Consider the following 24,414-nt stretch of genomic DNA (forward strand, 5'->3'; position numbering starts at 1 on the left):
TTTCAACCTTCATACAAGATTCTATATTAATTTGTGAAATAAACAAAATGCCCTACACAAACCAGGTGTTCAGCAGATGTCTGTACCTCCTTTTCACAGCACTTATTACAGAAGTAATATTGTGTTTATTATTTGGTTATTTAAGAGGAGGGCCCATGTGTATCTTTAGTCATCACTATATTCTCATCACTTAGCAAAGTGGCTAGCATAGAGTAATTGCTCAAGAATTCCCATAATTCTTTTACTGCATTGCCATGCTGCTGAAAACAACAGTGAATTCAGAGAACTGATTTGCTTGCATTAGCAGTCAATTCAGCCAAAACAATTGAGTGACCACATGGTGACAATGTTTGAAATAATCTTCTCCATAATAAATGTATTATGGCCAGTGCCATAAAAACCCAACGCCACATTTCCAAAATATGCCCCATCTTACCTAAGAATCTAAGCTTTGTGTCAAACAACTGAAGTCCCATAACCTGAAAGATTATTATTTTTTACTAAGTATGACTCTTCAAATGCCTAGTCTCTACAACATTAGCTTCTAATTAATAGGTTCGTTATGCTGATGCCATTGTTGCCATATGTAAGGTTCCAAGGAAAAAGGTAATGTTTTGTTTTCTTACTTTTACTAACTCATGAAATTTTGATTTGAGTGTGTATAATTTGTAAGATATGTAATCTTTTCTTGTTTCCTTGATTAGGTAAAGGTAAACGCAAAGACAACTAAAAAAACTCATTTTTTTAGAGTACAAAGGTGACTGATAAATAAATCATAGGTACTTTGGAAGAGATGAGCTTCTCTGCAACCTAAAATTTCTAATTAAAATTGAGCTGTCCCTATTGTGTAGTATGTGGAGGCTAAAGTTTACCTTTTATATCATACATCAACTTGAACACATTATTTCATAAATTAAGCATGAAATTCCAACTGATTTTAGAATTTGGAAAGCTTTTTGTCATTTTTGATAGCCTCCTATTTGAGGACGAATAGGCAGACAAACCTCCTGTTCTTTAATAACATAACATTAAGTACTTCTTGGAAACAGGACACAATAGAGAGAAGGACTGTTTATGAGTCAGAGGAACATGTGCTACTGTCAACTTGAATAAGAGGCATCAGATATTTCTGGTGATGAAAACCTTTCAGTGAGGTGAAACAGGCCACGTTCCATTTCTTTTATTTTCAGAGATGAGATGGATTTGAAAACCATAACCTGGCTTCTTGATGCAAGGACTCGCCACATGAGATAATCTCCAGCACATTACTATTGGCAAGCAGATCTTTCACCCTTTTGTCTCCATGCATTACAGAAAACGTTAAATCAGTTTGGTGTCCATATAAACTTTTGATCCTAGGAATAGCCTAGGGTACCATCATTATCTTCCCGAGGACCATGTGTAGGCCTTCAGTAGGTAGTACTAATTTAATCTCTTTGCTAGAGGAAAAAGTAACTGATTTTCTAGATCAATATTTGATTGAATATGTTTGAAATGTTGGCAGATAAAGGCCCCTTTTCTGGTCCAAAGACTTTTTGAACCACAGAGGTATAGCGTTCTAGCTCCCCTGGGATTTGAGTGGAAGGAGGTCTCAAAGATCTGTAAGAAGCCTTCCTGCCTTTCCTTGTGTTCTTCCAGCAAGACTCTCTAAAGGTTGAGATGAGAAAAAGATAAGATCAAGAACTGGAATGTCTTTATTCCATTTTTTTAATCTTTCCTGGGGCTTCTCTTAACTAAAAATAATCGTTTATACCACTAGTTTACAAAAACCTCCTGTAATAGGATGTTAGAAAGAGAGCCCATCTGATCAGCTTTAAGGAGTTAACCCAGTGACTTTGGCAAATAATTTGAGACCTCAGATTCTATCATTCATACCACTAATTAAACAAGAATATCAATATATCACCAACAGAGAGATGAATACAAATTAAAATGCTAAGGTGTTAGACAGATTAGAACTTTAGTTGTCTAGTTATATTGATAAGCAAAAGAGGTTTTCACAAATTATACTGATTTTGAAAATGGAGACTGGGAAAATATTCCATCCAAATGATATTTGACCAAACAGAGAATTTAGTTCAGAAGCACATATTTCACTGTAATTATTATATTTGCTTTTTAAAGTTGTAGTTAAATTAGTAAACCCTTCCCCAAAACAAAACATTGAAAAACAGCTTACATCTGACTGAAAAGTATTACTCAGAATAAATAGCACTAACAATACTGTTTTTTGAGTCTACATATGAAATTCAAAGAAAGATTCTTGAGGAGAATGTTTTCCTTTAATTTTCTCCTTTGCTGCAGAAATGCACATGCATTCCCTAAGCATGAAGAGAAAAAAAATACTCACAATTTCCTGTACTTTCTTTCTTATCATTGAACTTTTGTTTAGCTGAAGGATAAATTTGCTTTCCCCTAGCTACAGACTTTGAACACAGAGGTATGCTTTATAAAGGAGTAGCCACTACATGCAAAGCCAACTGCAACTCCTTGGAAATGTGGATTCTAAAGGACTTATTTTCCACAGCTTAAGCCAAATCACTTCTCTTATTCTGAGATGAGAATATTATGGTCATTTAATTTTTTGAGAATTTCTCACAGTTTTAATCTATTTTTGTAAAATCTTCTATTCAAAGTAATGATATTCCCAATACAAACTGAATAACTCTTCAGGGCATTAGATTATATTTCTTACTTAAAATGGTAAAAATCAGCCTGCAAAAAGGGACATAGTTTTTGTATGTTTTATTTTATAACACCTTGCTCATTGCTTGGCATGGAATAGGCATGCAACAAATACTTAAGCCAATTATGTAGATAAACTGAATTTTCAAGTTTTGTTTTTAAAGAATAATCATAATTTGAATTAAATATACCAACTTTCTGTCTACAATTACATTCTGAAATACACAATGCTAATGTCATTAGAGGTTGTAATAGAATATTTCTTCACAGTGCTTATACGTCAATTGAACATAACATATAAGCCACTGCTATAGGCAGAAGGATCTTAAATGCAAACTCAGATTGCCCCTGAATCTTTGATGTAGAATCCTTGCTTCAGGGTCTTCTTGCAACCATAACGTCCCTTGTCAACCAGACAGCTCTGACTGTTAGTCCTTGAGAGAGTTTCCATTTTTTTCATGACCTAAAAAGAAATAAAGAAAAAAAAAAAAAAAACACTGACATGAGTTATTGGATGTGAAAATTTAAAGTGATGCCAGTAAGAAATAGAAAGTATTTAATATACCTTTCCTTAATATTATTGTTAATAAATGTATGACTCTATATTTTCCCAACATTTCTTGTTTTATAAGGTTCAGTTTACACATCTCTTATTATTATTACTGTAATAGAATTCCTTTCATATACTAAGATTTAAGGTTTTAGGTTCCCTGATAATTTTCCTAACTAAAATGATGGGCACTGGGCTAATACATCTCATTGGTACATGTGAAATCTAACTTGAAAATTCTGTCTAATTCTATAATGCGCTAATACTGATTACCTATCAGATTCCCCCATTCATTCAGAAATAAGAGTTTGTTACCACACGTTTTCACTTATAACTGGGAGATAAACAACGGGTACACATGGACATAATGATGGAAATAACAAACACTGGGGACTCCAAAATGGGGGATGGTGAGGGGAGGGTGAGAGTTAAAAGTTACCCTCAATATTGACTATGTGGGTGATGGGTACACTAGAAGCCCAAATCTCACATTTACACTCTATATCCATTGAACAAACTTGCACATGTACCCTCTGAATCTAAAAGAAAAATAAACATGAAATTGTGTTTGTGGGTGGGGAGGTGTTATATATCTGCATAATCCTTCCCTACATAATCCTTACATACCCCTTCGTTACATAATCCATAATTTTAGGGAAAGTTGACCCTACTCCCAGTTCTAGGAGAGACCTGTAGATTAGCTTGAAAACTTTTTCTCCCATGAATTGAAGAAGCATGGAATCCCACTGAAGCTGGAAGCATCATCTCACCACAGTGGGAAGCAGTCATGGGGTAGAGCCCTTCCTGGAACCCACAAGAACTAACTGGAGAGGTAGAAAAGCACTCGAGGCAAGCTGAAGTCTCTGGATCAAGTGGCCCTGAAGTTTGCCCTACCTCTTTATTTTCCTTGCTTGAAGAATCAATCCTCTTTCTCAGTTGGACATTCCTGAGTTGAGTTTTCTGTTACTTGCAGCTTTACAGGTGCTAACTGATTCTCTAACTTTTCATTATGTAAATATATTTTCTTTCTTATTTTGTTATTGCCACAAAGGACATAAATCATTTATGGCAAATCCTATGTTTTGTGTTTTTGTGGCAACATAGCTGTGCCCCAAATTCCACTATTTGAATATTTAAACTCCAAATTCATTTTCTCAGTTGAGTTTTCGTTAGTTTTAATATCATAGTCAATATGGAATTACATTTTCAAAAACACCTATTTTAGACCTGACTGCCTCCCAAGTGACTCTGAGCCTGGGGATGTTAAGGTTTCATAAAAGATACAGCCCTGATAGAGAAATCCTCTAATAAGAGCAGAAGGTTTAATCCACACCCTGCACACTCTGTGCACAATAAATCCTTTTACTCAAACAAAGAGTATAAGCAAAGTAACATTATTTGAACATTATCCTTAAAAAATTGATATATATATATATAATTTCATTAAGGTACATTTTAAAATATACATACGTGCCATTAAACAAAGTGGCATTACAAAGAGCCATCTTTAAATCATTCCATTAATCATATCATAAAAACAATATTTGTATTGATAGGAATCAAGGAAACACTTTTCCAAAGAAACTGAGTGGCTATTACATTTTTTATTTTTAAGTTCCTCAATTGACGAATAATGTAGTTTTTTATATTTTTGCTGATAACTTTGCAAGCAACTTTAAGAAGACAGATGAACGTTACAAATGAAATTAACATATGTCTGGCAGCACCGTAATGCACTTAGTATACTTACCATTTGTTTTGATTATTTGGTTAGCATGTTCTTATTTACCCTTACTGTAAGAAACAGGATATGGTTAATCACAGGACTTTTAGCAACAATAAGAAAACACAACCAAAACCTGCTACCTATTTTTTCTGTATCTGTTAACATTACCTCTAGAACTCTCTTTTTGGTGATGAGGGCTCAATGCTCTTAAAATAGAACAAAGATGAATCACAATGAATAGAATAAATTTACTCCTAGCATTTGCGGTAAAGAAATAAATATAAGACCGACAGGAAAATTTTAGCAAACTGTTTATATATCTATAAACTATTCTGTATTTGTACATATAAAATATCAAGTATTCTGAATAATTTTAAATAGTTTGAAATCAGTCATTCTTTTTCTTGAGATTCATATTCTGGAATGATTACATTAGTTATCAAAGTAGCTAGATAAATAATCCTGAGCAAAAAAAAATGTCATGATTCAACATTCTGGGTGTATGTTGCCTATGACTGAGGCATGGTGATTCTCCACTTACCAGAGCAAGAAATTCCCAGGAGCACAAGGAACAGAGATATGGTTCAACAAGAGCAGAAGAGAAAAAACAGGGGACCCATTCAGGCAGAGGTGGCTTAGAGATTGTGCCCAGTAAGTTAAACCCTGTGCACTGGATCCCTTCATTACTCCAGAAAGCACTGCAACCAACGAGTCTAATCATGTAGATAGAGGGCAGTTGCCAGAATGCAGAAAGCAACCTTCTCTAGAGTCGAGCAAAAGAAGCTGGTCATCTGAGAGATGTCCATCCTTTATCTTGGGGATGAAGCTTCTGGATACAATCAAGGGAAGATGACACAATCTCCATCAATAGATGAGGATTCAGGGCAGGCTTTCAAGCTAATAATAACACAGGAACTGAAGTTAGGTAATACAAAGAAAAACAGATGAGCCTAATGTCTCAGGAAATCGACCTAAAAAGTGTAACACTTTCTACCAGGAAATTAACACTGCTACTTATAGCATAATGCTGAATGATTTCTCCAAAAACTACAAATTGAAGAATATTTTAGATAATAACTTGATGAAACTGTATTAATAAAAGCTATGATACAGGCTTAAGGAAGCAGAAGATGTGAATTGTAGTTATCTTCACACATTGTATTGTAGATGTGTAGTTCTTGTAGTTATCTGCATCCGCACATTATAGACTGAACATGGTATACTGAATAGAGCACAAGTCATAGATTGTGCTTTCCAGACTTAGCTTTTGCCAGTAATTGCTTTGCTTTGTGAAAGCTAGAGCCAGTATGAGCCATAATTCCCCCATTTATAAAATGAAAATGAGGAATTCAGTCAGGATGATCTCTAAGATCTCTCAAAAATTCCATGCTTTATACATTGCTGGTAGATTTCCTGAAACAATAGGCATCATCTCTATTTTTAGTTTTCTCACCTATCTTGTAGTCATGTCAATATCCATTATTATATATAAGCTGATTTTCCTAAATCACTTGTCTTTTAAAGATTAGCAGCTCTCTCACTCTTTCCACAGCATCCTAAAGGAAGCTGATCATATCAAACAGTGTTGAGTCACTACGGTGATTCTAAACAAGGAGAAACAAAGCATCCAGCAGCGATGTTGGACAAGAAATAGTCTCCAAAAGGATAAAAGTAAGGCTGGCAAAATCATTGTTTTGTACCTGCCTCCAATACATTTGCGAGGGGGTGTTAATGAAAAATGAGAGTGATGTTCCCATTACACATTTTTGGATTACTGTGCAGCAACATCAATTGGAAACCTAATGAAACAGAGACCACCTACAGAGGAGGGATAGTGTGTTCCTCTGTCTTCCTGCATCCAATTTACCAACTGACTCTATGGAACAAGCTGCTGGTTTGTTTGTGGCCTTCATACTGATTGGTCATACATTTAACACTGATAATTGGCAGTGCCAATTTCCACTATCTTTCACAAGTAAAAGAATGTTGTAACGCTTTACAATTGTGTGGTAATTGTAACAGGTAACAGGCACATTTTCTTCTACCCAGGTGATCTTAAAATTCCAGCACTGATATCATCTCATGATGGTGGACTGTTGGAATTAGACTAAGTCCCAGATGAATTGGTCATTCCCCCTATTTCATTGTTTCCATTGACTAACAGAATATGCTATGTATTCATCAAATAGAACTTCTGCCAATCAGGGAAATAGCAATAAGAAACTTGGTAGGTGAATTCCCACAAAACATATCAGGGACTACATAAAGAGCTGATGTTCCAAATGGAAGTGTTCTGTTCTTTGTTTTTGCACCTGTTCAAACTGGCATCTCGTATTAGGCTTGTGACTAGTCAAACATTACTACTTTCTGTCAAGCTGGCTGGGAGAGACAAAAGAAAGAGAATACAGTGTAAAATATTAGTTCATCCTTGTGTGTTATTTTGTGACCGCATTTTCCTTGTCAGCCTCCCTCCCTGTGCTTATCGTCAAATGCAGTTTATTCTTTTTTTTTCTCTCTCAAATTTGACTTCTAGAAGCCATCTGGCATTCATTCTAATTCCCACATTACAGCTCTCCATAAGTCAGTCTGCTGACTGCCTGTCAGGTTATAGGATTAAGTTTAAGATTTTCCTAATTCGTTGTGAGGTTCTTCATGGATTTGATCTATTACATCTTCCTGAGCTTGTCCAGTTGTAGATTTCTGCATGTGATTTATGTCTAACAGGTGTTAGTTTGCTACAGCTTTCTAAATATTGGCTTCCCAATGCAAGGGAGGCTTGGGAAGACACTAGAACCCAAATTGTATTCCTACACAACTGGAGAATGGCCTCCCTGCTGAAATTCAGCATTGCAGAACTATTTATTAAGCTAAAAAGATTGATGTTTCAATATATGGAAAAGTAAAGAGACTCAAATTCCATCATCAACTCACCAGTTGCACCTATGTATCAGTGGCTCTCAGGATACAGTATATTATTTAACAGGTGGAACAACTAGGTGAGTTTTAAAATACAGATTTACCCCTTGGTATGAATTACTGTGAATTTGAGTGTTGTTTTCTAACGTCTTACTTTAAGCTGAATGCCTTTGTATAATTTTTGTTTTCCTGGTGTAAAGTTAAAATGCCTAATGGAAACCTACTCATTGTTAGGGAGAGAAAAAGAAAGATTTCTTTTAAAGACTGTATCTAGTAAAGCATTTTAAAACTCATTATTGTACTTTTGAAAGATGTATATAGCATTGAAGAAAACAGCATAAGGAATAAAGTTTATTTAATAATGAACGTCCACATAAGTCTGACACCATTACAAATGTTTATTTCTTATGCTAAGTACATTTTAATAAAATTTCTAGATTGAGATATGGTGATTTCCATAGTTTTCATGTTGGGCCATTTATCTTATCTTTGTGTGAATGACATAACACTTATGTTTATTAAACCCATAAAATCTTTAGCCTCATATTGGTCTTTTGTGTGATATATAAAGTGCTCTTTAGTTTTAAGCCACTGTATGCTTCATAGTTATTCCTCACTTTAGCTACAGCAAGAAAATTGTTACATTCATATTATAGATGAATAATCCAAGATACAGGGAGATTAAGGCACTTGCCTGTGGTCACACTGAGAGTTAATCAAAATTAAAATGCACAGCTCTGAGTTCCCAGGCCACTGCTCAGCCCCTGGAGCAATGCCACTTTGCACTATAAATTGTTCCGATAATTTTAAAAATTTATAATGTGCTCATCAATTTGCATATCTAAGTATGAATTACAAACATTAAAATTGGCTACAACTCCTCTTCAACCAATTACTAACAAGAAGCACCTAAAAGGTCAAAATCATGAAATACCAAAGTAAACAGACATGTGTGCACCTTTTGCTAAATACCAGTCACATAATCCAACATGTATTCATTATATTTTTGACACTAGGAAATAGTTTAAACCTTGGTTTATTCATTGTAGTTGACCTTGAATTATTAGAAGAAACTAAAGTGATATTTTAAAAAATTACTTTCATATGATTCACACATGATATGATCTTTAGATAGCAAATATTAAGGGAGTTACATATAGATGTCAGTATTAAGATATAGTGTAATTTGTCAATTGGAAATTGGCACTATTAAAAGAAAAAAGTCGGTAATATGTATTTAAAAAGCTATTCCGTATTATAAAATGTATTAAGCACTGACTACGTTCTGTTTGGGGAATTTCTTGATTTCTAACAGCATTTCTTGTATGATAAGAAGTTTTCTACAGTTTTCTACCTTCAGCTGTTGTTGTTCTCATTCTTTGTCCCATCATGGTTCCATTGTTTGGTTTCTCACAGTCAGCCTTAATGGGGCAATTAACCATACAGCATTGATGAAAATACTAACTCGAGAAAATTGTCAAAAGAACATAGAACATTCAGGATCATTTTTAAAAGGCTAGCGGTCTCACTGAAAACTGTAATTAAAGTATGTGTGATTTTGCTTGTGTGTTTGTTACATAATTCTCCTGGTCTACAGTTAAAGAAAATGTGGGCCCCTACAGTAGACTGCAATGGGAAAGCACTTTTATTCTCTAGTCAGTGATAATAAAGCATAACTCCTTGGGGAGGGACTTTTTCCCTATGGTATTCACACTACCTTTCTTTTAAATGCTGCTAAGTGTGAAATTAGTGTTGTCCCTGAAAGTGCATAAGATTAATTGTTAGTAATTGAACAGAGTTTGGAGGCTAATTATATAAAAATTGATATTAAAAGAATACTACCAGATTGATTGAGTTTTACAGTTAGCATTTAGTTTTCAAATTACATGAGTTGAAAGCCAGTGGTAAGAAACAATAAAAATCCATTCAGAGCTGCTAAAGCAAATTAAGGTTTACTAGTCTTTGAAAGACAAATGAGTCAAATGCTGTAATATAGGGAAATCAGTAAAAATGGTTCTAAAATTAACTACAGAATTAAAATATCAATACCCCTAAGATTGTATAGGTTGACCACATTTTGTGTAGGTGACCTGACTTTCCCTGTGCACCTGACTAGATAAGGTAGAACAAACCAGGAAACTAGGACCATTCTTTGAAAATATAAGTTATGATGATTTGAAAGAAAGAGGGAAGGAAGGAAGGAAGGAAGGAAGGAGAGAAAGAAAGAAGGAAAGAAAGAAGGAAAACAAAGAAAGAAAGAAAGAAAGAAAAAAGAAAGAGGAAGAAAGAAAGGGAATCGGCTTGATATAGTGTGTGTTTGTCTCCTCCAAATGTGTTGAAATGTAATCCCCAGTATTGAAGGTGGGGCCTCATGAGAGGTATCTGAGTCATGGGGAAAGATCCCTCATGAATAACTTGGTGCCATCCTCACAGTAATGAGTGAGTTCTCCCTCTATGTGCTCACGTGAGATCTGGTTGTTTAAAAGACTCTGAGACTTCCCCATTACCTCTCTTGCTCCTGCTCATGCCATGTGTAATGCCCACTCCCCCTTCACCTTCCACCATGATTGTAAGCTTCCTGAGGCATTGCCAGGAATAGATGCCAGCACCATGCTTTTTGTACAGCCTGTAAAACCATGAGCAAAAATAAACTTCTTTTCCTAATAAATTACCCAGCCTCGGATATTTGTTTAGAGCAATGCAAGTAGAATAACACACAGCCTTACTACAAATGGAAACACGTAACTCTATACTAATTAAAACAGTAGAATTCTGGTATAAAAGTAGACAGAGGGGTCAATGGAATGGAAAGATATCCCTAAAGTAGAATCTATCATGGGTAGTAAATTAATATATAAAAGGCATTTTCCAACTCAATCAGGAAAAAAGGGCTTACCAATAATTAGTTTCTGGATAATTGGTTGGCAATTTAGGAATAGGATCAATTTTGACTTTTACTTTATACCATATACCAACCACTGTTTTTAAATTTACTCTTGAAAAACTAAAGATACTTCAAATATAGGACCATGGTTGAAAGAATCAGATGGGCTGATTGAATTTGCATTCTCACACAAATTCACTTAGACCATTCCACTTTCCCTTTTTTTTTTTTTGAGACAGGGTCTCACTCTGTCACCCAGTCTGGAGTGGTGTGCGGTAGTGTGATTATGGCTCACTGCAGCCTTGACGTCCAGGGCTCAAGTGACCTCCCACTTCAGCCTCCCGAGTAGCTGGTACTAAAGGCATGTGCCACCGTACTCCTGTGATTTTTAATTTTTTTAAAAAGGGAGGTCTTATGATGTTGCTCAGACTGGTTTCGAGCTCTTGGGCTGAAGCAATCCTCCTGCCTCAGACTCCCAGAGTGCTGGGATTACAGGCCACTGCACCTGGCCAACTTTCCAATTTTTATAAATTAAACTTCCACCTAAGATTCTGTTTGAAAAAAAATTTTTCTACTAAAAAGAAAACAAAAAGGCTTGAAAATTTGCCATATACCAAAATACATTTAGACAGATTAAATATTTATTATTAAAAATAAAACACTGAAAATCCAAAGGAACACATAATTTACCAGAAGCAAATATCTGAAATAAGTAGAATTTTCCAAATATACATTCAATAGAAGAAAAATATGTGTAGGAAAGACTGAGAGATGACTACATGAAATTTAAAACTTTCTTTACATCAAAATAAACCAAAGTAAAAAGATGACAAAAATATTTGTATCACATATGAACTTAAATGTGTTAATTCCTTAGTTTTAAAAAGCCAATGAATTAAAACTACAAACATCTTAATTTGAGGGGAAAAAAAAAAGCACATTATGTGGGCAACAATTTTCCAGAAGGAAAATCCAGGTAAATATCATCATAATAAAGAGATAGTGGATGAGAAATTTCAACCAATTTTTGCAAAATAGAGAGTGAGTGAAAGAGTGGTTACTGATGAAAGAGCAAAGGGGGAGCCTGAACCTAGAAAGTACAGAACGGGCTGACTGATCTGCCCTACTGAGCCCCAGAGAGAAGCTGGCCTCCAAAACCCCATGAATGACACATGGGACTCTAAAGACAGGGGTTCATAGACAGAGTGTACATGGAATTCAGTCACTGTTGTCTCTCTCCACCCCCATCTCACCCTCTCCTTCAGACACATACGCATGCAAGCAGAATCCTCAGAAGTCAAGCTTTTATTTCCCAAGTTAAAAAGAAAACAAAATCAGTGTTTCCTTTTCCAAAGAAAATGAACCACTTCTCTGGGAAGAATTCAGGAGTGTGATAAGGCTGTTCCAGAGCAAAGTCTTCTTTTGTTGCTTTAGGGCCTCCCAGCATGATGGCTGGCTTTCACCCTACTCACCCTCCACCCTACTCACCCTACTCACCCTCCACCCTACTCACCCTACTCACCCTAACGCAAAGCATGCCAGTGGATAAACTGCTCATGTACACAGCACACAGTCACTTATTTTTATTGTCACATTCTGAAACATCGATGGATAAGAAGGAATCACTTGGAATTGAGTGAAGCATGTATTATGAAAGAGAATGATCAAGAAGTACAAGCAGAAAGAAATGACCATCAAAGAAGTATAGGGTTCAAGCTAAAGAAAATAAAGAAAAAAAAATCTCAATAATACCTTACAAATATTTCAGAAAATACTGTAACCATAAGGTATAAACAGAATGCTATTTAAAAAGGAGGGTAATTCAGAGAACAAGAAGAACTCATGAAAATTAAAATATGATGGCAAAACAAAGAACTATCACTAATAAAAAATATATGGGAAAATGAACAGCATCATGAGTATGCAAATTATCCAAATTAACACAAAAATACTCTGCTCTGTTTCACTATTAAGCATTAACAAGAGCAAAAGAAAATGTTAATAAAAATACTCAGTGTTGGGGAAAATGCAGTCAAACTCTGCTTGTGGTATTATAGATTTGTACAACTCTGGAAATAATTTAGCTATATGTATATAAAAAGAGAAAGACATAAAAACAAACTTTTGGCCTAGTGTAGAACAGTTCTCCAAGTAGCCTTATACCAACCAAGTTCTTCCCCCTTTCTTTCTTGTAGTTCTCAAGAATAACTGTAGAATGATCTGGAAATGCAACATCCTAGGATAGGAAAGGATTCACCAGAATAGCCCAAGCTCTATTGCAGTCCAATCCTGAAGACAGGATGTCCTTCAGTGCTTTAGCCCAGTGTGTCACATGTTCCTGAGGTACAAAACCCAAGGCTAGATGCTTTCTGGAGTCCCTCATCTGTGGCACACGTGGGACATCTGCAGCTGAGACTCCACGCTCCACAGGCAGCTTTCCTGAGCCTTGAGGGAATGACTGGTAATGAACCCAAGGCTTCTGTTGTCCCTTGCTACCTATTTATAACTAATAAACCCACTTCATGTAACTTATGTGTGGAGGTGTTCTGTCTCACTGGACTCAGACTACTTGGTAACTGGTGCACAGTTAATCTACTTCACACCTAGACATTTTTGTTCCCAAGTGAAAGATGTAAGGAAATGGAAACAAAACCTAGAAAGAGCTAGGTATGTAAATATATTATCATAATAGTATTGAAGAATAAAATACTGCTTTTGCAACAGCTGTTCTTGAATGAACCCTCAATAATCATTGCGTGCTTCTGAAATACCCACAAAGGAGCACTGAGGATATTTAAAATATTGGCCTGGGTGCGATGGCTCACGCCTGTAATCCCAGCACTTTGGGAGGCCTAGGCAGGTGGATCACTTGAAGTCAGGAGTTTGAGACCAGCCTGGCCAATGTGGTGAAACCCCATCTCTACTAAAAACATAAAAATTAGCCAGGCGTGGTGCCAGGCATCTGTAATCCCAGCTTCTTGGGAGGCTGAGGCAAGAGAATCACTTGAACCTGGGAGACGGAGGTTGCAGTGAGCTGAGATCGTGCCACTGCACTGCAGCCTGGGCAACAGAAAGAGACTCTGTCTCAAACAAAATAAATAAAAATATAAAATAAAAATCACCCAACACTAGGCTTGCATATCTTGCCTTTGGAAGTAAACCGCTTTGGCTTTTCCTATTCTCAGAATCACTGGTCAATAAAAGTTGTTTCCTAGATGAAATAATGTCTGGGATTTTGAAAGGTTAATAAGAACTATACAGAGTAAGAAAAGTTGGAATAGCATTTCAGGCTGTAGAAAAAGCACGAACAAGTGTGCAGATCATAAAACAGCACAGAGAACTTGGAAAACTATAAGCAGCTTAGAGTTCCTAATGTTTAAACCATGAGGCTCGGAGTGGCTGGAGATGAGACCAGGGAAATTGGTAAGGAAGTGCAGATCAAGGAGGGTCTCATGATATACCAGTTAAGAAGTTCTGATTTTAGGTAATGAATGAAGAGCCAGGAAGGCTTAAGCAGAGGCATAACAAAATTAGATTGTGTTTTGGATATAGCATCATTGCTATAGATGTGGCAGGAATAAATAAGAAATATGGGGGTGGGGGTGGGAGTTGAGTTCAGTTTAGGACATGTTACATATGTTGTGATTATAAGACATCTAAAGAAGTATGTTTGATAGGCAGTTGCTTTTATAAATATAAAGGAGAGGGAATAGATTAGGATTGAAGATACATTTATTGAGGCCATTAGCATTATAAGTAAGAATTAAAGTCATGAAAATGATGAGATTGCCACACATTTACACAAAGAATTTATAAAAGAAGAAAATAAATAACTGTGAGTAAAAACTGGAACTTTGTGGGGCATCAGTATGAAAGAGACAGGCAAGAAGAAATAATCCCAAAGAAATGAAAAAGGAAACAACAGAGGTGGGAGAGAATGAAATAACAGTAAAATGTCAACCAAAGGGTAGAGAGTTTCAAGAAAATGTCAATAGTGTTAAATGGCATAGGGGGATTCATTTAGATATGGAACAAACATGACCATTGGACTTGATTATCTGGACATCATTGGTAATTTTTTCCAACACTAGTCCCTGCAGAACCTAATTGCAGGAAGTTTGAGTATTAGAAAGTCATAGAGGAAGCAAGAATTATGTCCTCTTTAAAAGCAGCTTTTGATAAAGCAATACAGGAGAGTGGGAGAAGTAAGTAGGAGAGAGCATAGGATGTGGAATTGGTGGGGGGGGGTGTAATTTAAGACTTGGAGACAGTTGAACATATTTATAGGACAATAAAAACATATAAGAGAAAATAAAGCATGGAAATAACAAAAGAGTACAATTTTGGAGTAAACAGTAAGTATTAAGATCTAAAGAATAAGAAATGTAGGTTTTAAACTGGGGAAGTAGACTTTAACCTTTGACAGGGTTCAGGACACACTATCCCCACATTTGGCACCCTGGCACTTGAGAAAAGAGTAGAAGCAGGAAGGTCTTTCTGACCTTCTCCTGTGGCTCTCCCCTGAAGCAGACTATAAAATAATTCTCTGACCATCCTTTAAAGTAGGTCATAAGACACTCATTCCAGAGGGATCCTCCCTATACCCAGAGGAAAGAATGAAGACACAGAGATACAAAGAAGAATTTGTACAAACAGGCCTTGCTAAGTTCCCCCTGGTTTATTACCATTAGATCATACTTCCTTTTGTCCAATCATAATTCTATACTGTTGTCCACTCTTAATCAAATCTAAACATAAAATAGATAGTGTATTAGGCCATTTTCATGCTCTTAATAAAGACATACCCAAGACTGGATAATTTATAAAAGACAGAGGTTTAATTGACTCACATTTCAGCATGGCTGGGGTGGCCTAAGAAAACATACAATTATGGCAGAAGGGGATACAAACACGTCTTTCTTCACATGGTGGCACGAAGGAGAAGTGTTGAGGAAAAGGGGGAAAAGCCCCTTATAAAACCGTCAGATCTCGTGAGAACTCACTCACTATAATGAGAACAGCAGCATGGGGGTAACTACTCCCATCATTCAATTATGTCCCATTGGGTCCCTCCCACTACACATGGGGATTATGTGAACTACAATTCAAGATGAGATTTGGGTGGGGACACAGCCAAACTATATCGCATTGTTTTTTCTGTTTCTTTAGGTCTTTATTTCCAAAAGCTTGTGAGTTGCATAAAATTTATATTAAATACATTTGGAAGCTTTTTGCTTCTCAGTCTGTCTTTTATTATAGATGCCTGAACCATGACTCTTGTGATGGGTGAGAAAAATATGTTACTTTCCCCCCCTACACCCCTGAGACTTGAGAAAAGCAACTAAGAATGAATGGCAGGTATAGATCAACTAGTGGTCATGAGGGCAGGGGATGGCCAATGAATTGGTTGGGATCTCAAACCTCATAGCTTTATATTTGCTGCAAAATAGAAGGCAAGTTCATTTGGGTAAGAAAATTAAAGAAAATGGTAAGATGTTGAAGAGTCATGGAATCCAAATGGGAAATGGAGCTGGTAGGGTGCAATTTAAGTATTGTGAGATGGCATTGAGGTCCCAAGCCTCAATGGAACCTCTAAAATCTGAGAGCATTTTTAAAAAATACTACAATTGGTCCTCTGTATTTGTGGGTTCCACATCTGCGGATTCAACCGTGATTAGAAATATTTGGCAAAATAATAATAATGATTTTGCCACAATAAAAATAACACAACAATAAAAAATAACACAAATTTCCAAAAAGTGTAACAACTATTTATAGAACATTCACATTGTATTAGGTATTTTAAATAATTTAGAGATGATTTAAAGTATATGGGATGGTGTGTATTGGTCATCTGCAAATGCTATGCCATTGTATATAAGGAACTTGAGCCTCTGAGGATTTTTATGTAGGGGTTCCTGGAACCAATCCCCCAAGGATACCAAGGGTGAACTATAGTGTGCATATGCCATATATTATGCTAACCTCTTTGTATGGTCTGGGGAAGCACTGTCATAATCAAACAAACATTTTACTATTTCTGCAAATAAATTTATGGGTCAAGTTTTACCCCCAAATAAATTTGCACCAAACAAAAAGGCTTCTGGTTTTTAGAGTTTTTTAGATTTTATAATTGCAGGTAAGAGACTATCATTCTGCAAAGAGCAAGATATCCACAAGTTGATAGGGGAGCATCTAGAAGCCAAAAGAGGAAGGAATTAGGAAAAGGTTCCCAACTATGGTGAATTTTGAGCTAAGTTTTGAAGGATAGTGAGTAATTAGCCAGGTGAATGAGGAGATAATAGTGTTCAAAACAAGAAATCTACCTTTCATCTTCTGGAATTAGTCATACATTTCATGGGTTAATCTTAATTTAGGTCTTCCCTGGGTTTCCTTAGAAATCATTTTATTTATTTATTTAGAGACAAAGTCTCACTCTATCTCTCAGGCTGGAGTGCAGTGGCAAAACCACGGTTCACTGCAGCCTCCATCTCCCAGGCTCAAGTGATCCTCCCACTTCAGCCTCCAGAGTAGCTGGAACTAAAGATGCACATGGAGTCAGGGTCCCACTGTGTTTGTTGCCCAGGCTGGTTTCAAGCTCCTGGGCTCAATCAGTCCTCCTACCTCAACCTCCCAAATTGTTGGGATTACAGTGTCAGCCACTGTGCTCTGACTAGAAAGCATTTAACAAGAGCTTCTACAATGGATCAATTTACACCTGATGTTTTGGTATTAATATCGAGTAAAGCCAATGACTTCTGGACTCCTGATAAAAGCTATTTGAATATTAAAAGGAGTCCTCTATTTAGCAGTAAAATTCCGAGTGAGAAATAGCAACAATAAACACATCTAGATCACATACAGGTATGGATTAATTAAAGTATTATTAACTCAAATAGTCGAGTACCTCATTACTAGAATTTAACTGAATCAAAGGATGCTTATATTACAAGAAAACTTTTTACCCTGGAAGAAATAACTTTTTAAGGGGAAAAATGCTTATCTATCATTTTGTACACTAGCATTAGCATTTGCTAGTTCAAATCTAATAAAGCCCTCTCCATGAAGGCACCATTAATAAAATCTGCAAAATGGCTTCTCTCAACATTTTCTTTTTGATTTTTCATGATTTAATTAGAAACATCTTTTAAAAGGCTGGTTTTACTATGGTAGTATCACATCTGCATTTTCAGCAGTATGCTGTTTAATCACAACGGGTTATAAAGTGAAACTCCCAGTACTTATTGTATTATCTAGTAGAACCCACACATTTTGTATTTTTAGTGCCCCTGAGTCATCATCTTACATTTGTTCATCAACATTTTAACTGCCCCTCTTAAAAAAAATGTAATTTGATAGTTAATTTTCTAAACTTGTCATCCTTTTATTTTTTTCAAAGTAACGACATTTCATATGCCTTTGATATGCTTCATCCTGCACCTGAACCCTTTTCTCTAATAAGTCAAAATTTATTTCTCTTTTTCTACCTTATATTAACTTTTGCAATTTTTGTTTAGAGATTTCAAACTAAATTCTTCTAAGATTTTATGATCCTCAGTAAAAATGACTTAGCTATTTTATGCCACATCACTGGATAGTTTTAGAATATATGTAAATGCTATGGTGGTAATGTTGAAATTTGTAGTGTAAGATTAGTCTAGGAAAAAATGAAATATATATTATACATACATATAAATTTAAATATATTATACACATATAAAGTAGGTGTTGGGTTTTTTGGCAGCAAATTTTTTTTCTTTCAAGTTATTAACAAAGGACAGATTCCTTTTTCTAATAGAGACAAATTCTCCATTAAAAATACTGTCATAAACTGACAAATAATAATTCTATATATTCTTAGGGTGCATAGTGATGTTTCGATACATATAATGTACAGTGATCAGATCTGGGTAGCTGGCATATCCATCATCTCAAACATTTATCATTTCTTTGTGTTAGAAGATGGATTTTTTTAATACCCAAAGGATGGTGAAAAGTTTTTGTGGGTTTAAGTGCTAGCTTGAGAGTTTTTTGTTCACTGTTCCTTGTCTGGAACAGAATCAAACAGGCGTAAATTGGATCAAAAACCTGTTGAAGAACTAGGGCTGTTTCCCTCTCCTACCCTCCGTACCTTCCTTCCATCATTCCTTCTTTTCTTCCTTCCTTCCTTCCCTTCCTTCCTTCCTTTTCCCTTCCTTCCTTATTTCCTTCTTTTCTTCCTTCCTTCATCCTTGCCTCCCTGTTTTCTTTCTGTCTTCTCTTAAATTGCAAAGAAAAAGCAAGAGCCAATTATTCAGATAAACATGTATTGTTAATTATTGTAAGCCCCCTTGAAAGCAGGAGCTGATTCTTAGCATCCTCCACCACTCCTAGCACAGTACCTTTATCACTGTCTACATTACATGGAGTAATAGCTTAGAGCATGGGTTCAAGAGTCCAGCTGCCTTGGTTTCAGCTCTAGTCCTGTCTTACTACATGTGTGGCTGTGGGCAAGTAACTGGACCTTCCTTTATTCTGAAAAATCTAATAATAATAGGATCCCACTTATACAGTTGTATTAATTAAATATGACATTTAAAGTACTTAGAACTCCTGACACATAATAAGAATTTAATAATTGTTAGTTACTGATATTGTTTTTCTGTTTCATTTTGCTGGCAAGATACATACATTCTTTTTCCTTTTTTGTGTGTCTTTTTAATTTACTCGACCAGCACTTCTTTATTTATTCATTGATTTATTCTTTTATTCAACACATATTATTTGAGCACTTGCCATGTTTCAGAAACAGTACTAGATTCTGGAGACTTAAAAGTAAACAAGAAACACATGGCCCTCTATTAATATGAGAGCTAAGAAGGGCTACCCAACTAAACAATAAAATACAATGCAGTGTTTCTAAGTGTTGTAACTAGAGTGGTGGGGGGTGCTACAGAGTTGGAGGGTACACACCCAACCCAGGTTGAGAAATGTACCTGGTGGGGACCCCCACCAGGTGACAGTAATATCATCTTGTTGGAGAATACTCTGCCTTGCCACTCTCTGTTTGACTCTCTAACTCCGAAAACATGTCCCTCCCTCATCTTAGCAGGCCTCTGAGGATTCACAAATTGGGTTATTTGACCCCCCCAAAAAGGATGGGGCCTCAAGAATCCATATACTTAGAAAGCACTTCAGTTGATCTTGAAGTAAGAGTCTGAACATTGAGCAATAACTGTTAGGCAAAATGGACAAGAGTAGCAAGATAAGAAATATTGGAATAAAATCTCAGTGCTGCTTCAGCATATCCAAATTATAAACAAATTGGTACAACATCCCAATATTGCATTAAAGAAAAGACCTTTCAGGTATGATGCATTTCAGAGAGATATTAATCCTAGACAGGACAATTAATGTCATCACCTTATATTCAGCGGTACATCTAAACCATGCTGGAAAGACCCAACTATTCGATTTTAAAAGACTTCCAAAGAAAGGGATTTTATGGCATTTCTTGTTGACACTTTCTAATAATTTTAATGTTAATTCTTATCACATTCTTGGACAAGATTAGGAACTTTGTCTCTTTTGCTCCTGTATTTCATTTTCTGCAGATTTTTCACCCTTGCAACCCCCTCTAATTCTCTCTCAACTTCTTAGTTCCTCTCTGTTATTCTACCTTGTTCTCAAACTCTTTGTCTAGAAAATATGTGGAGCTCATACTCATTAAAATCATGCAACTAGCCAGGTATGGTGGCTCATGCCTGTAATTCCAGCAGTTTGGGAAGCCGAGTTGGGCAGATCATTTGAGGTCAGAAGTTCAAGACCAGCCTGGCGAACATGACAAAACCCTGCCACTACTAGTAATACAAAAATTAGGCATGGTGGCACGCACTTGTAACCCCAGCTACTCGGGAGGCTGAGGCAGGAGAATCGCTTGAACCCATGAGGTGGAGGTTGCAGTGAGCTGAGATTGCACCACTGCACTCCAGCCTGGGCAACAGAGTAAGAGTCCGTCTCGAAATAAATAAGTAAATAAAGTAAAATAAAATAAAATAAAATAAAATCATGCAACAATTATAAGCTTCAAAGCATCATGTCTCTCAAGGAACATTTGTACTTTAAGGTGAGAAAGGCTTTTTAAACAATACAAATATATTTTGGAATTTTAGACAGAAGACAACTAATGAGGTAGAGCTGAGTTTTCTAGCTGTCCCTTAACAACCATCCTGGTTGGCTACGATCGGCAACTAATGCTTTATTTGTGGGTATTTAATTACTAGGATAATTCCTTTTATACTCCCTACTAGTTCTAGTTTGAGTGTATAGCTCATGTGCTGAGAACTACGTACTTCGATTGTTTCTGATTTATGGGGAAGCAAAATGAAATTGTCCACAATAGTTTTAAAAGCCAATTTTAACTTTTTATCTATGGCAGAATAATAATAATAATTGTCACCACCACTTAAATAGTGCCTTTCATCCTTAGACCTCAAGACGCTTCAGCATTGTTCCTTTACATTATTTGAGTGAATATGTTTTGGAAGAGGGGACAAACTGAACAACACACAATACATCGTTAGCTATGCTAATTTTATTCCCTCCCCTCCCCTCCCCTCTCCTTTGCTTCCCTTTCCTTTCAGAATGAGTCCTGCTCTGTCACCCAGGCTGGAGTGCAGTGACACGATCTCGGCTCACTGCAATCTCCACCTCCTGGGTTCAAGCGATTCTCCTGCTTCAGCCTCTCTAGTAGCTGGGATTACAGGCACCCACTACCGCACCCAGCCTTGTTTTCTTTAACTAATGCAAAATAAATAGCCCTACTAAAAAGCCAGATAATATCTTGAAGATAAACTCTTTGGAAAGTAGGTTATTCTAAACAGAGGTGTTCAATGTAAGTTTGAAAATTTTTATTCACATATACACAAATCCCGAACTTGATTAACCAATACTGAATTTTTGGCTTCCATTTTATCATATAAAGAAACAAGCAACTTGCTTGTACACAGAAAAACGGCTTTAATGAATAGTAAAACTACAGCTTTTTAAGGCTTTACTGCCTTCTAAATTTTATGAGTAAATTTTGTGGAAAACTCTGTAAATAGAGCATAATTATTTTGAAAATAGGAGCCTTTGTTATTAGTCATCTAACTGTCATGGTATATGAAGCCCCCTGCTGAATAAACAAAAGACTGAAAAAAGTTACCTGTAGAGAGTTTTTGCTACTGAAAGAATAAAAACTAAAGCAATGGGGCGAACTTTTTCTTGTTCATAGACACAAATACTGAATGCTAAACCTGGCTGAGAAAAAAATCACTTTAGCCTGATAACCGGATTACTTAGAACAAAAATAGAGAAAATTAAGAACTGAAAGGCAGAAAATTAAGGTGGAATGCAATTTAAAGAGTAAGTAGATGATGTAGGCTTTCATTTTCTTCTCCCCCTGTGTCCAGCTAATTAAAATTACAATCAAAATGAAAGAGTCTAAACTTGTAAATATCTTTAGCTAATGATTTTGTCTTTTTAATCATCTTCACATTCAAAGTCTTCTTTTATTCATTTAGGGCTTTACAATAAAATGAAATTGTTTTTCCCCTGTAAAAATCCTTCTTTTAGTTTGCCTTGTCTGCTTCACTTTATATTATATACACTCTAGTTCTTATTTCTCTTTCTCTACATTTTTTTTTCAACTTTTACTTTGAACATACTTTACAGAAGGCAAAATCTATATTAGTGTAGAGTTTGTATTTTATTTTAAAATTTAAGTGCTGATCCAAATACAATGCTTCTAGGCTCTGTCACACACAAAAATACTTATTATAATGTATACCTTATAAAATTAAACTTTCAAAAATTAAGTAGATTCAATTTTCTTACTATAAATATTTCTTTATTGCATTAAACACTAGGAAAAGTCTTTATATTCCAAAGCAAAATCACAGCTAAAGAGCCTGCTGATCCATGGAAATTTTGCTTTATATCTATGTTTACAAATGTATATGCTTCAAGCTGTCCTGGAATTACTGTGTTTGGGGATCCAAAAAATTAAAGGCACCTAAGAAACATGAAGTCCACCATGGTGGGATCCTTCAAGTAACCAGGTCCAGTACACATTAATTGGTCACTGCCATCCACATCCTTTATTAGATGACTTGTGTCCAAACCTGGAGGTCAGATCTGGGCTTTGCATAGCATCCTGTGTCTCTCTTGATCAGTTTCTGCCCTAGCTGCTTCGGGGTGGGGGGGTTACTTTATTTTCCTCCGTGTTAGTGCTAAAATATCATTTAAACCCTGGCTGCTAAAAGTGTGTTCTTGGGGCAGAAACAGTCACATCCCCTGGGAGCTTTTTGAAAACATAGGATCCCAGGCATCTCATCAGATGTATTGAATCAGAATCATGTGCACATTAAAAGTTGAATCCCCAGTTAATGTGCATGTTGAAAGTTGAGAGTACTGTTTGATGAAGTCACCTCTAAGCACTCTAGATATATTTCTGCTTCTTTTTTTTTTTTTGCCTTTATACTTCTCCAACCTCCACCCATGAATAGACAGAATATAATGTCTAAGGTAGAAATGAGAGGATTGGCTTTCATACCTTATCAGCACAGTATTTGGCCTATTGTTACCAGGTGGTCCTTGCTCCCAGAGCTCCCAAGATGGTGGTGGGCCACTTCCAAAATGGCGGCAGGCTGCTTCCAAGATGGTGGCAAGCCTCGTGTTCTCTGACCTGGGGTTCTTGGCCTCACGGATTCCAAGGAATGGAATCTTGGGCCATGCAGTGAGTGTTATAGCTCTATTAGAAGCCATGGGTCATGGAAGAGAACCGTGGAACCCAGTGACTAGTGTTCAGCTTGATTAGGATGAACCTGGACACTTAGCCGTGCAGGAACAGTGGCAAGCCTTTAGCCCGACTGGGAGCTGTAATGGGCGCCTCGCTGGATCAGGAGCACAGCAGACACCTTGCCGGATCTGGACGGATGGAAGTCAGCAGCAGGTCTGCGACAGCGGCAAACAGCAGTGGTGGACGGCGGCGAGAGAAAGCTCAGCTCGAACCATGACAAATGTGGACCAAAAGAGAGTGCAGCTGCAAGATTTAATAGAGTGAAGACAGAGCTCCCATACAAAGGGAGGGGACCCAAAGAGCGTAGCTGTTGCTGGCTCAGATGCCTGGGTTTATATGCTGATCATTGTCCCTCCTGCTGTGCTCTCAGGCAATAGATGATTGGCTATTTCTTTACCTCCTGTTTTTGCCTAATTAGCATTTTAGTGAGCTCTCTTTACTATCTGATTGGTCGGGTGTGAGCTAAGTTGCAAGCCCCATGTTTAAAGGTGGAAGCGGTCACCTTCCCAGCTAGGCTTAGGGATTCTTAGTCAGCCTAGGAAATCCAGCTAGTCCTATCTCTCACTATGATGTCATTTCCCGTGACTCAGGTCCCTTCTTGATAAGCTGGCTAGAATGCCTTAACCATTCAGCCTGACTTAGGTAGTGATGATGATATGCCAACTAAGGTCAACTTGTTGGCCAACAATGCCTACCTCTTGGATAAGGAACCAGCATGGGCCAGCCACACCCAAGACCAAACACAAGGGCAATAAAGGGACATGTCTGGGGCTGAGGGTAGTGTACTTCTGCTTTCTATAGCCAAGGATGGATTTTCCCAGCAGGTAGAGATA

General features: G+C 36.6%; 1 long non-coding RNA gene across 1 annotated transcript; it reads right to left on the reverse strand.

The window, feature by feature from the left end:
• Nucleotides 1-1,709: 1,709 nt before the first annotated feature.
• Nucleotides 1,710-23,664, reverse strand: LOC130541258 (uncharacterized). Its single transcript, XR_008955305.1, has 3 exons — nucleotides 23,336-23,664; nucleotides 5,503-5,858; nucleotides 1,710-3,148 (listed from the first exon to the last, which is right to left on the reverse strand). It is a non-coding gene; the product is annotated as an uncharacterized LOC130541258 (long non-coding RNA).
• Nucleotides 23,665-24,414: the final 750 nt, after the last annotated feature.

This window comes from Pan paniscus, chromosome 12 (genome assembly GCF_029289425.2).
Source record: "Pan paniscus chromosome 12, NHGRI_mPanPan1-v2.0_pri, whole genome shotgun sequence".
Classification (NCBI taxonomy): domain Eukaryota; kingdom Metazoa; phylum Chordata; class Mammalia; order Primates; family Hominidae; genus Pan; species Pan paniscus.